The 12,596-nt window shown below is 42.1% G+C and overlaps 1 protein-coding gene across 1 annotated transcript in view; it reads right to left on the bottom strand.

Moving 5' to 3' along the window:
* Positions 1-12,596, bottom strand: part of ralyl (RALY RNA binding protein like) — a 180,441-nt gene that overhangs the window by 167,108 nt on the left and 737 nt on the right. The window lies entirely within an intron of this gene.

Genomic DNA, 12,596 nt, shown 5'->3' with positions numbered 1-12,596 from the left:
CGGAATGACTGCAGTTTTCTTTTCGGTTTAAGACTTGTTTGCGATTTTTCTCCGGCTGATTCCGTGATCGTTCGCTCGTTTGGAAACAATGGCAACTGGTGCCTCGTGCTTGGCAGCGGTGCTATAAATAGCCTCGCGCATGGCATTCGGAATGGCTCGATAGGAAGTTACGGGAAGCAGTGTCGATTGTCATTGTTGTTACGCAATTTCGTGAATAAAACTTAAAAAAAAAAATAATAATTTAATTAATGAAAAAACGTATTTTTTATCACTGCAACCGTAACCCGGAATAGGTTGATGAAAACCGTACTAATTACGGGAAAACCGGAGTAGTTGGCAGGTAAGGGATGTATGTTGGTTTTAGAATTATTTCCCAAAACTTCTACCCAGTAATTTAAGTAAGGATAAATGAGTGAATTCTATAGATGAAACAAAAATGTTACTGTTTGGCCACAATACCCAGCAATATGTTTGGAGGAGAAAATGTAAGGCCTTTAATCCCAGGAACACCATTCCTACCGTCAAGCATGGTGGTGGTAGTATTATGCTCTGGGCCTGTTTTGCTGCCAATGGAACTGCTGCTTTAAATGGGACAATGAAAAAGGAGGATTACCTCCAAATTCTTCAGGACAAGCTAAAATCATCAGCCCGGAGGTTGGGTCTTGGGCACAGTTGGGTGTTCCAACAGGACAATGACCCCAAACACACGTCAAAAGTGGTAAAGGAATGGCTAAATCAGGCTAGAATTAAGATTTTAGAATGGCCTTCCCAAAGTCCTGACTTAAACGTGTGGACAATGCTGAAGAAACAAGTCCATGTCAGAAAACCAACACATTTAGCTGAACTGCACCAAGAGGAGTGGTCAAAGATTCAAGCAGAAGCTTGTGGATGACTACTAAAAGCGCCTTATTGCAGTGAAACTTGCCAAGGGACATGTAATTAAACTGGAAAACTTTATTTTTTTGCAAATATTAGCTCATTTGGAATATGATGCCTGTTACGTGTTTCAAAAAAGCTGGCACAAGTGGCAAAAAAGACTGAGAAAGTTGAGGAATGCTCATGAAACACTTATTTGGAACATCCCACAGGTGAACAGGCTAATTGGGAACAGGTGGGTGCCATGATTGGGTATAAAAGTAGATACCATGAAATGCTCAGTCATTCACAAACAAGGATGGGGCGAGGGCCACCACTTTGTCAACAAATGCGTGAGCAAATTGTTGAACAGTTTAAGAAAAACCTTTCTCAACCAGCTATTGCAAGGAATTTAGGGATTTCACCATCTACGGTCCGTAATATCATCAAAGGGAAACCACTGCACGTAAGCAGCTAAGCCCGTGACTTTCGATCCCTCAGGCTGTACTGCATCAACAGGCGACATCAGTGTGTAAAGGATATCACCACATGGGCTCTGGAACACTTCAGAAACCCACTGTCAGTAACTACAGTTGGTCGCTACATCTGTAAGTGCAAGTTAAAACTCTCCTATGCAAGGCGAAAACCGTTTATCAACAACACCCAGAAACGCCGTCGGCTTCGCTGGGCCTGAGCTCATCTAAGATGGACTGATACAAAGTGGAAAAGTGTTCTGTGGTCTGACGAGTCCACATTTCAAATTGTTTTTGGAAACTGTGGACGTCGTGTCCTCCGGACCAAAGAGGAAAAGAACCATCCGGATTGTTATAGGCGCAAAGTTGAAAAGCCAGCATGTGTGATGGTATGTGGGTGTATTAGTGCCCAAGACATGGGTAACTTACACATCTGTGAAGGCACCATTAATGCTGAAACGTACATGCAGGTTTTGGAGCAACATATGTTGCCATCCAAGCAACGTTACCATGGACGCCCCTGCTTATTTCAGCAAGACAATGCCAAGCCACGTGTTACATCAACGTGGCTTCATAGTAAAAGAGTGCGGGTACTAGACTGGCCTGCCTGTAGTCCAGACCTGTCTCCCATTGAAAATGTGTGGCGCATTATGAAGCCTAAAATAGCACAACGGAGACCCCCGGACTGTTGAACAACTTAAGCTGTACATCAAGCAAGAATGGGAAAGAATTCCACCTGAGAAGCTTCAAGATTGTGTCTCCTCAGTTCCCAAACGTTTACTGAGTGTTGTTAAAAGGAAAGGCCATGTAACACAGTGGTGAACATGCCCTTTCCCAACTACTTTGGCACGTGTTGCAGCCATGAAATTCTAAGTTAATTATTATTATTTGAACATCAAATATGTTGTCTTTGTAGTGCATTCAATTGTTGAAAAGGATTTGCAAATCATTGTATTCCGTTTATATTTACATCTAACACAATTTCCCAACTCACATGGAAACGGGGTTTGTAGAAGAAGGCGCTTGCCTTCGTTTGTGTCGTTTTTAGGTGGCCCCCGTAATTTATTGATTGAACCCCCCCTGGGCCCCCCACCTCAAAATAGGCATTAAATCGGAATGAAGCCCTGCAGTGTAAATCCTTAGCCCGACTGACTCCATGACTTAAAAAACTTGCATCAACACCAGAGGTGGGTAGAGTAGCCAGAAATTGTACTCAAGTAAGAGTACTGTTACTTTAGAGATTTATTACTCAAGTAAAAGTAAGGAGTAGTCACCCAAATATTTACTTGAGTAAAAGTAAAAAGTATGTTGTGAAAAAACTACTCAAGTACTGAGTAACTGATGAGTAACATACACACACATATCATATATACATACATATATATATATATATATATATATATATATATATATATATATATATATATATATATATATATATATATATATATATATATATACACATACATTGATATATACAGTATATCATTTATATTTATTTATTTTGCCGTTTTTGTTTACATGTTTAAGGTGTTTTAATGAATATACAAGCATGTTTAACACATATAGATTCCTTTCTTTCATGTTGACAAGAATATAAGTTGGTGTATTACCTGATTCTGATGACTTGCATTGATTGTAATCAGACAGTAGTGATGATAACGTCCACGTTTTCAAATGCAGGAGAAAAAAAGTTCCTCCTTTCTGTCTAATACCACATGAAAGTGGTTGGTTTTTGGTATCTTATTTGTCCAGCTTCCATATTCGTTTTCACACACTTTACAAGAAATACATTGGCGGCAAATTCCGTAGCTTGCTAGCTTGTTTGCGCTGGCTTTCGGAGACTCTTATTTTGAAAGCGCAGGCGCGATGGAGCGGCACTTTTATTGTGAAGACAGGAACTGTGCAGTCAGTCTTTAGGCTTGTGACGGGATGTACGGTTGAAATAAAAAAGTGTCTTTTTTCCTTCACACTTTTGATTGATTGATTGAAACTTGTTTTAGTAGATTTCACAGTACAGTGCATATTCCGTACAATTAACCACTAAATGGTAACACCCGAATAAGTTTTTCAACTTGTTTAAGTCAGGTCATGTGACCGCCTGGCTCTGTTTGATTGGTCCAACGTCACCAGTGACTGCATCTGATTGGTGGAACGGATGCAAACGTCACTAGTGACTGCATTTTATTGGTGGAACGGAGTGAAACGTCACCAGTAAGGCAGGCACTTTGAAGGTCTGTCTGACAGACCAAAACAAACAAAGCGTGCATTAACAGATCGATAAAAATTAGTAGCGAGTAGCGAGCTGAATGTAGATAAAAGTAGCGGAGTAAAAGTAGCGTTTCTTCTCTATAAATATACTCAAGTAAAAGTAAAAGTAAGTTGCATTAAAACTACTCTTAGAAGTACAATTTATCCCAAAAGTTACTCAAGTAGATGTAACGGAGTAAATGTAGCGCGTTACTACCCACCTCTGATCAACACACAAAACAACATTATCTCGCATTAGTCAGGCCTTGTACAGAGTTGCCATTCCGGTTGCATGAGTTCCAGCTGCCACCGCCAAGGTCAAGCTATTAATCAAATCCATCAGCATCTTTAACATAATGAAGCATATGGATTTGACCTCACCGAGCCTCCTCCTCATCCTCCCCTCTTCATGCCTTGTCAACTCATTAAGGCAGCTTTCAAGTTGCCATGTCTGACTGTCAGTTATCGATACACAATCCCACACAGTGCGGCGTGTGTGTGCGTGCAGGAGAAGCGCAGCTGTGCCCGCCTCAGTTGGCAGATACTGCAAATATTCCAAACTGTAGACTCTGCACAGCAACTTTGCAGCACTGTGTTGCATGCATGAAATGTAAAGTAAAAGCTGCATCTCCTGAGTTTAGTTTAGTCAGCATGCGACTGTGAATTGTTCCTGTTTGCGGATGACTCGGCTCTGCTGGTATCAGACAAGGACAAGTCACAGGTGGAGAAAATCCTCAGTGCTGAACTCTGTAGAATTTGCACCTGGCTCGCTGACAACAAGCTATCCATACACTTGGGTAAAACGGAATCCATCCTATTTGGGTGCCACATCAACATTAAGAAAGTCAGTGACTTCACTGATAAAGTGGGTGACATTAGGGATGTCCGATATTTGCCAAAAATTGCGTATCGGCAAGGCATGGGAAAATGCTGATCCAGATGCAGTTTAAAAAAAAACTCCGGTCCGTGTTTTCAAACGCACCGATTTAAATAATACATTCCACTTTTCTGCTGCTCCCTAATTTCCGTTCCGCATTTTCCAGCACACCTTCAACACATCCACAGGTCTGTGAATTCTCACGCAGTTGCTTTTAGCTGCTGGCATTACACGACAGGCTCTTCTCACTCTTTTCTGTGTCTCCCTCTCACAGACAGCAAGTGCACCTTCTTACACACGTCACATTAGAGATGCGCGGTTTGCGGGCACAACCGCGGAGTCCGCGGATTATCCGCGGATCGGGCGGATGGAATTTAAAAAAATTAGATTTTATCCGCGGGTCGGGTCGGGCGGTTAAAATAAAAAAAAAAATTAGATTTTAAATAGATTCAGGCGGGTGGCAGTTAAACCAATTCGGAAATATATATACATAGTTAAATGTTGTTACCCACATACGAAAAACGAGCAGGCACCTGCTGCATATGCCACAACAGAAGAAAAAAAAAAAAAGAGATGGACACTTTTACGGAGCGGAGAAGGGACGCCTCGCCGCGGTCCGGGACCGAGGCCCCTTCCCCCGAGAGGGCCCCACCGGGAGCCGTAACTGAGGCGATCCGCGAGAAGGGCCCGACGCACGTCCAGGGTCACCACCGCGCCCACCGCACCGACACCCCGCCTCGTCCGCCTTCGCCGCGGCCGGCGTCACGCGCAGCAGGTAAGCAGCTTACCTGCCCGCCACCCCCGTGGCCGGGGGCTCGTAACAGGGGTCACTCCGCGCGCTCCGCCCGCGCAGCTTACCTGCCCGCCACCCCTGTTACCGGGGGCGCGTAACAGGGGTCACTCCGCGCGCAGTGCGCTCACGAAAGGGGTGGGGCTCACCCTGGTTGATATAGACAGCAGGACGGTGGCCATGGAAGTTGGAACCCGCTAAGGAGTGTGTAACAACCCACCTGCCGAATCAACTAGCCCTGAAAATGGATGGCGCTGGAGCGTCGGGCCCATACCCGGCCGTCGCCGGCAGCGAGACGCGCTTGGAGGTGCGCTCAGCGCGGCTCCCATATGATTGCGCACTGGTGTGCGTCTGGGTCGTGACAGCGTGGCACGCGAATGTCTGTGCTGCATTGGATCAGTCTCCTTTCTTTAACAGGCAAAAGCTTTATAACCTCACTAATGCCTTGCATCGTCTATATTAGATATATAACAACGGGCGGGTGCGGGCGGGTGCGGTTCTGATCAAATGTTAAATCGGGTGGATGGCGGATGGTTGACGACTTTCTGATGCGGTTGCGGATGAAATAATTGCCTATCCGCGCATCTCTACGTCACATACTGTCACGTCATACGTCACATACTGTCACGTCATACGTCACATACGTATACGCCCTCTCCCAGCAGAGACGTAGCAGCATGGCTAACATTAGCTGTGATGCTAGCGCAGCCGTGCAAGCAACGCTCCCTCTAAGGTGCTCGCCTGTGCAATTGCGCACTGTTTAAGCGTCCTCTGCGCATAGCAAATCTATGCCACGCACAAAATCTAATAAAAAAATAAGCGCATAATAATTTTCGACACACGGACACGACAGTGAAAACAGTTTTCGTCATCATTGTTCAAATATTGTGACGTCTGTCGAGACGCTTATCTCCATTCGGTGCCACACGTCCACACCATCAAAATGCAGAGGCAAAAATTTCCACATCAACACCGTATGAAAAAATTAGTGATTTTTTTAGTTGTGATTTCCTTCTCTGCATGAAAGTTTAAAAGTAGCATATATTAATGCAGTATGAAGAAGAATGTTTTAATGTAGACATGCAAGCCTTGAAAGAACATTTTGAAAATCAAGACTACATTTCCTGCAAATGGATCCATTTCTACCCTATATTTTAACTTTAGATTTATTCTCATATCAAACTCTTTTGGCTGTCTTTTTGACACTTACATCAGGCGCCCCCCTCCACACCCTGGATTATAAATAATGTAAATAATTCAATGTGATTATCTTGTGTGATGACTGTATTATGATGATAGTATATATCTGATAGTATATATCTGTATCATGAATCAATTTAAGTGGACCCCGACTTAAACAAGTTGAACAACTTATTGGGGTGTTACCATTTAGTGGTCAATTGTACGGAATATGTACTTCACTGTGCAACCTACTAATAAAAGTCTCAATCAATCAATCAAAACACATAGAATCATCATACTGCTGTGATTATATGCATCAAGTGTTCATTCAAGGCTAAGGCAAAATATCGAGATATATATCGTGTATCGCAATATGGCCTTAAAATATCGCAATATTAAAAAAAGGCCATATCGCCCAGCCCTAGTTCAATGATGCCATTTCTGTTTGTCATGTATAATTCTGTCTATTTTCTTTGTCCATTTCTCTGATGATGTCATGTCTGTGTGATCATGTTTTGTTTTAGTCATGTTCAGTTTTGTTTTTGGACTTTTTGTGCACTTTTGTCACCATAGCAACCATTAGTTTTCACCTGTCACGTCACGCACCTGTTTCACGTTTTGAGTCACGCACCTGTTTTAAATAACCATGTCACTATTATTTAAGCTTTGAGTTCCCAGGCTGTCTGTCTGGCAACATCACACTCTTTATCGTCACTCTGCTTAAATGCCATGTTCACAGTCCCATGCCAAGTAAGTTTTTGTTTCATTGTTCATATTTTCTGCCTTTGTGCAAGTTTTGTTTTCATTAGCCAAGTTTTGTACCTCTGCCATTGTGCGCGCTTTTCGTTTTTGTTCTTTTTTGATAGTAATAAATAAATGTGTACTCACATTTCCGTCTCGCCCGAGCCAACTTTCCGTTGCCTTCTGGAAAAGCAAACACCAAGGACCAAGTCCTGACAGATGATGCAATTGTTGATGACCGAAGTGCTGATATCAATGCAGAGCGACTTTTGTTATCCTACCTTTTTCTACCGCAGTGGTGAGTTATTATTTTTCCTTAAAGATTTTTTCCTCAAAGTTTGTTGAGTGATTTTTTGTTTACATTGATTAGAGTAGTTAAGTTTTATAGTCTTTATTTTCTTCCTCCTGTTTGGAGCGTTTTTTTGTTAAAGTTTTTGATAACAGATACGGTGCTAATTATATCGTCCTTATTTTTGTATTCCTCCTTTTTTTTGGAGTGATTTTCGGTTTTTCCCTTTTGGAACATTTTGTCAATAGTATTTTTGTAATTCATAGTAATTGAATTTACTCGGCTCTGGAGGCTTAAAGAGTATTTCAAAATAAAAGCTTTATTTGGAATCACCTCTCTGCATCTGAGTCCCTTCCTCCGTCCAAGCCTGACAATCAGGGCCGGCCCGTGGCATAGGCCGTATAGGCAAATGCTAAGGGCGCCGTCCATCAGGGGGCGCCACGCCAGTGCCACAAATGTTGGAGAAAAAAAAAAAAAGTTGGTACTATTATTTCTAAATACAAAAAATAATCCCACGCTAATTAAAATGCAAAGTAAAGCCTATATAATAGAAATATTATTTGTTACAACATTACGCCCCCCCTCACGGTGCGCCCCCTCCCTTCCCGTATCATGACTCTTTTTGGACGTCACCACATCAAAAAATCAACACAAGATGTCAAAACGGCCAAAACTGTCAGGTGCCCAGGGAAGAAAAAAGAGAAAAGAAGAGGAGAAACGAGAAAAGACAGAGGTAGCAGGTAGGTAACGTTAGCCTACATGAAATTATTTGTCTGTTACAGAATGTGATAGTAACCTGGCTTTTTAGCATTAAGCTAATGTTACATGATTCGGCAATTGCTAATCAATAAATAGCTAGTTCTGTTTTAACGTCGGGTTAATATTGTGGAGGGGGCTGAATTGTTATGGAAAATAATAATGTAACGTTAGGTAATTACAGTACTCCCACCTTACATTCCTCAGGGACATTTGTATTAGATCTTTTAAGCAGGTGTTTTTTGTTTACATTATTGCCTCCTGGTTAGCTAATGTTTGCCCTGCAGGTAATAGTCACTTTTCCACCCCTTTATATATTAGGTATAGTTGTAAGTAAAAAAAAAAGGTCAAAGACAAAGCTATTCGGGTTCTTGTGAGTATATACACTTCACTGCCGATGTGGGGGGGGCGCCACCTAAAATCTTGCCTAGGGCGCCAGATTGGTTAGGGCCGGGCCTGCTCACAATATTATGTTAGACCCACTCGACATCCATTGCATTCGGTCTCCCTAGAGGGGGGGGGGGTTACCCACATATGCGGTCCTCTCCAAGGTTTCTCATAGTCATTCACATCGACGTCCCACTGGGGTGAGTTTTTCCTTGCCCTTATGTGGGCTTTGTACCGAGGATGTCGTTGTGGCTTGTGCAGCCCTTTGAGACACTTGTGATTTAGGGCTATATAAATAAACATTGATTGATTGATTGATTGATAGTGTTCTGTGGTTACTTTTTGGTTGGCCAACGGTTTACGTTGTATTGCGCACCCTGACGGCAAGTGTGGGAGTCGGTTCTGAAGTATGAAGTAAAGAGACGTAACTTCGTCACCTCGCCTGGTTATTGACTCCAACCCAGAATATTACACTGCCCATACCTATGCTCCTTCAAAGGCTATGCTACTGGCTGAAAAGCATTGCATTTTTCAAATACAAAGATGAGTAGATGAGTGTGATGTGTGTATATGTTAGGGATGTCCCGATCCAGGTTTTTGCACTTCCGATCCGATACCGATACTGACCGATACTGGCCTATCCAAGCATGTATTAAAGTTTAAAGTTATTTAGCCTACTTAGTTGTCAGAATCATGTTGAAAAGGGTTTTAGTACTCTTGATAACAACTAGCCAGCTGAATTAGGGGAGTTTGAATAATACACAATGGTTGGTAACAAGAAACTGACCTGTTTATTCAAGGATAAACACAAAATAGACAAAATTATACATGACAAACAGAAATGGCATCATTGAACTAGGGCTGGGCGATATGGCCTTTTTTTAATATTGCAATATTTTAAGGCCATATTGCGATACACGATATATATCTCGATATTTTGCCTCAGCCTTGAATGAACACTTGATGCATATAATCACAGCAGTATGATGATTCTATGTGTCTACATTAAAACATTCTTCTTAATACTGCATTACTATATGCTACTTTTAAACTTTCATGCAGAGAAGGAAATCACAACTAAAAAAAATCACTATTTTCTTCATACGGTGTTGATCTGGAAATGTTTGCCTCGGCATTTTGATGGTGTGGGCGTGTGGCACCGAATGGAGATAAGCGTCTCGACAGACGTTACAATATTTGAACAATGATGACGAAAACTGTTTTCTCTGTCGTGTCCGTGTGTCGAAAATTGTTATGCGCTTATTTTTTTATTTGATTTTGTGCGTGGCATAGATTTGCCGTGCTCAATTGCACAGGCGAGCACCTTAGAGGGAAGGTTGCTCGCACGGCTGCGCTAGCATCACAGCTAACGTTAGCCATGCTGCTACCTCTCTGCTCAGGGAGGGCGTATACTTTTGTGACGTATGACGTGACAGTATGTGACGTGTGTCGTGACAGTATGTGACGTGTGTAAGAAAGTGCGCTTGCTGTCTGTGAGAGGGAGAGACAGGAAAGAGTGAGAAGAGCCTGTCGTGTAATGCCAGCAGCTAAAAGCAACTGCGTGAGAATCCACAGACCTGAACGGAAATTGGGGAGCAGCAGAAAAGTGGAATGTATTATTTAAATCGGTGCGTTGGAAAACACGGACCGGAGTTTTTTTTTAAACTGGATCTGGATCGGCATTTTCCCATGCCTTGCCGATACGCATTTTTTTGCAAATATCGGCGGCCGATCCGATCCAAATATCGGATCGGGACATCCCTAGTATATGTGTAAATAAATGAACACTGAAATTCAACTATTTATTTTATTTATATGTATATATATATAATAAAATACATATATATATGTATATATATAGCTAGAATTCACTGAAAGTCAAGTATTTATATATATATATATATATATATATACAGTATAAATAAGAGATACTTAAATTTCAGTAAGTTCTAGCTATAAATATACTCCTCCCCCCTTATTACTGTATTTTTCGGACTATAAGTCGCAGTTTTTTTCATAGTTTGGGGGTGCGACTTATACTCAGGAGCGACTTATGTGTGAAATGATTAACACATTAGCGTAACATATCAAATAATATTATTGATCTCATTCACGTAAGAGACTAGACGTATAAGATTTCATGGGATTTAGCGATTAGGAGTGACAGATTGTTTGGTAAACGTATAGCATGTTCTATATGTTATAGTTATTTGAATGACTCTTACCATAATATGTTACGTTAACATACCAGTTGGTTATTTATGCCTCATATAACGTACACTTATTCAGCCTGTTGTTCACTATTCTTCATTTATTTTAAATTGCCTTTCAAATGTCTATTCTTGCTGTTGGCTTTTATCAAATACATTTACCCCCAAAAATGCGACTTATACTCCAGTGCGACTTATATATGTTTTTTCCCTTCTTTATTATGCATTTTCGGCCGGTGCGACTTATACTTATTCTTGCTGTTGGCTTTTATCAAATACATTTCCCCAAAAAATGCGACTTCTATTCGGGCTCCAGTACTATTGAATGCCCTCCCGGTAACAGTTAGAGATGCTACCTCAGTAGAAACATTTAAGTCCCATCTCAAAACTCATTTGTATACTCTAGCCTTTGAATAGCCCCCCCTTTTTTTAGACCAGTTGATCTGCCGTTTCTTTTCTTTTCTCCTCTGCTCCCCCCTATCCCTTGTGGAAGGGGAGACACACAGATCCGGTGGCCATGGATGGGGTGCTGGCTGTCCGGGGTCGGGACCCGGGGTGGACCGCTCGCCTGTATATCGGTTGGGAACATCTCTGCGCTGCTGACCCGTCCCCGCTCGGGATGGTTTCCTGCTGACCCCACTATGGACTGGACTCTTACTGTTATGCTGGATCCACTATGGACTGGACTCTCACAATCAGGGCCGGCCCGTGGCATAGGCCGTATAGGCAAATGCTAAGGGCGCCGTCCATCAGGAGGCGCCATGCCAGTGCCACAAATGTTGGAGAAAAAAAAAAAAAAAAAAAGTTGTTGCTATTATTTCGAAATACAAAAAAATAATGTCACGTTAATTAAAATGCAAAGTAAAGCCTATTTAATAGAAATATTATTTGTTACAACATTACGCCGCCCCTCCTCCCCCCGCACGGTGCGCCCCCTCCCTTCCCGTATCATGACTCTTTTTGGACGTCACCACATCAAAAAATCAACACAAGATGTCAAAACGGCCAAAACTGTCAGGTGCCCAGGGAAGAAAAAAGAGAAAAGAAGAGGAGGAGAAACGAGAAAAGACAGAGGTAGCAGGTAGGTAACGTTAGCCTCCATGAAATTATTTGTCTGTTACAGAATGTGATAGTAACCTGGCTTTTTAGCATTAAGCTAATGTTACATGATTCGGCAATTGCTAATCAATAAATAGCTAGTTCTGTTTTAACGTCGGGTTAATATTGTGGAGGGGGCTAAATTGTTATGGAAAATAATAATGTAACGTTAGGTAATTACAGTACTCCCACCTTACATTCCTCAGGGACATTTGTATTAGATCTTTTAAGCAGGTGTTTTTTGTTTACATTATTGCCTTCTGGTTAGCTAATGTTTGCCCTGCAGGTAATAGTCACTTTTCCACCCCTTTATATATTAGGTATAGTTGTAAGTAAAAAAAAAGGTCAAAGACAAAGCTATTCGGGTTCTTGTGAGTATATACACTTCACTGCCGATGTGGGGGGGGGCGCCACCTAAAATCTTGCCTAGGGCGCCAGATTGGTTAGGGCCGGGCCTGCTCACAATATTATGTTAGACCCACTCGACATCCATTGCATTCGGTCTCCCTAGAGGGGGGGGGGGGTTACCCACATATGCGGTCCTCTCCAAGGTTTCTCATAGTCATTCACATCGACGTCCCACTGGGGTGAGTTTTTCCTTGCCCTTATGTGGGCTTTGTACCGAGGATGTCGTTGTGGCTTGTGCAGCCCTTTGAGACACTTGTGATTTAGGGCTATATAAATAAAC

Source organism: Nerophis lumbriciformis, linkage group LG19 (assembly GCF_033978685.3).
Source record: "Nerophis lumbriciformis linkage group LG19, RoL_Nlum_v2.1, whole genome shotgun sequence".
In the NCBI taxonomy this organism is placed as follows: Eukaryota; Metazoa; Chordata; class Actinopteri; order Syngnathiformes; family Syngnathidae; genus Nerophis; species Nerophis lumbriciformis.
Note: the sequence above shows the minus strand (reverse complement) of the source record. Positions and strands in the feature narration are given on the sequence as shown.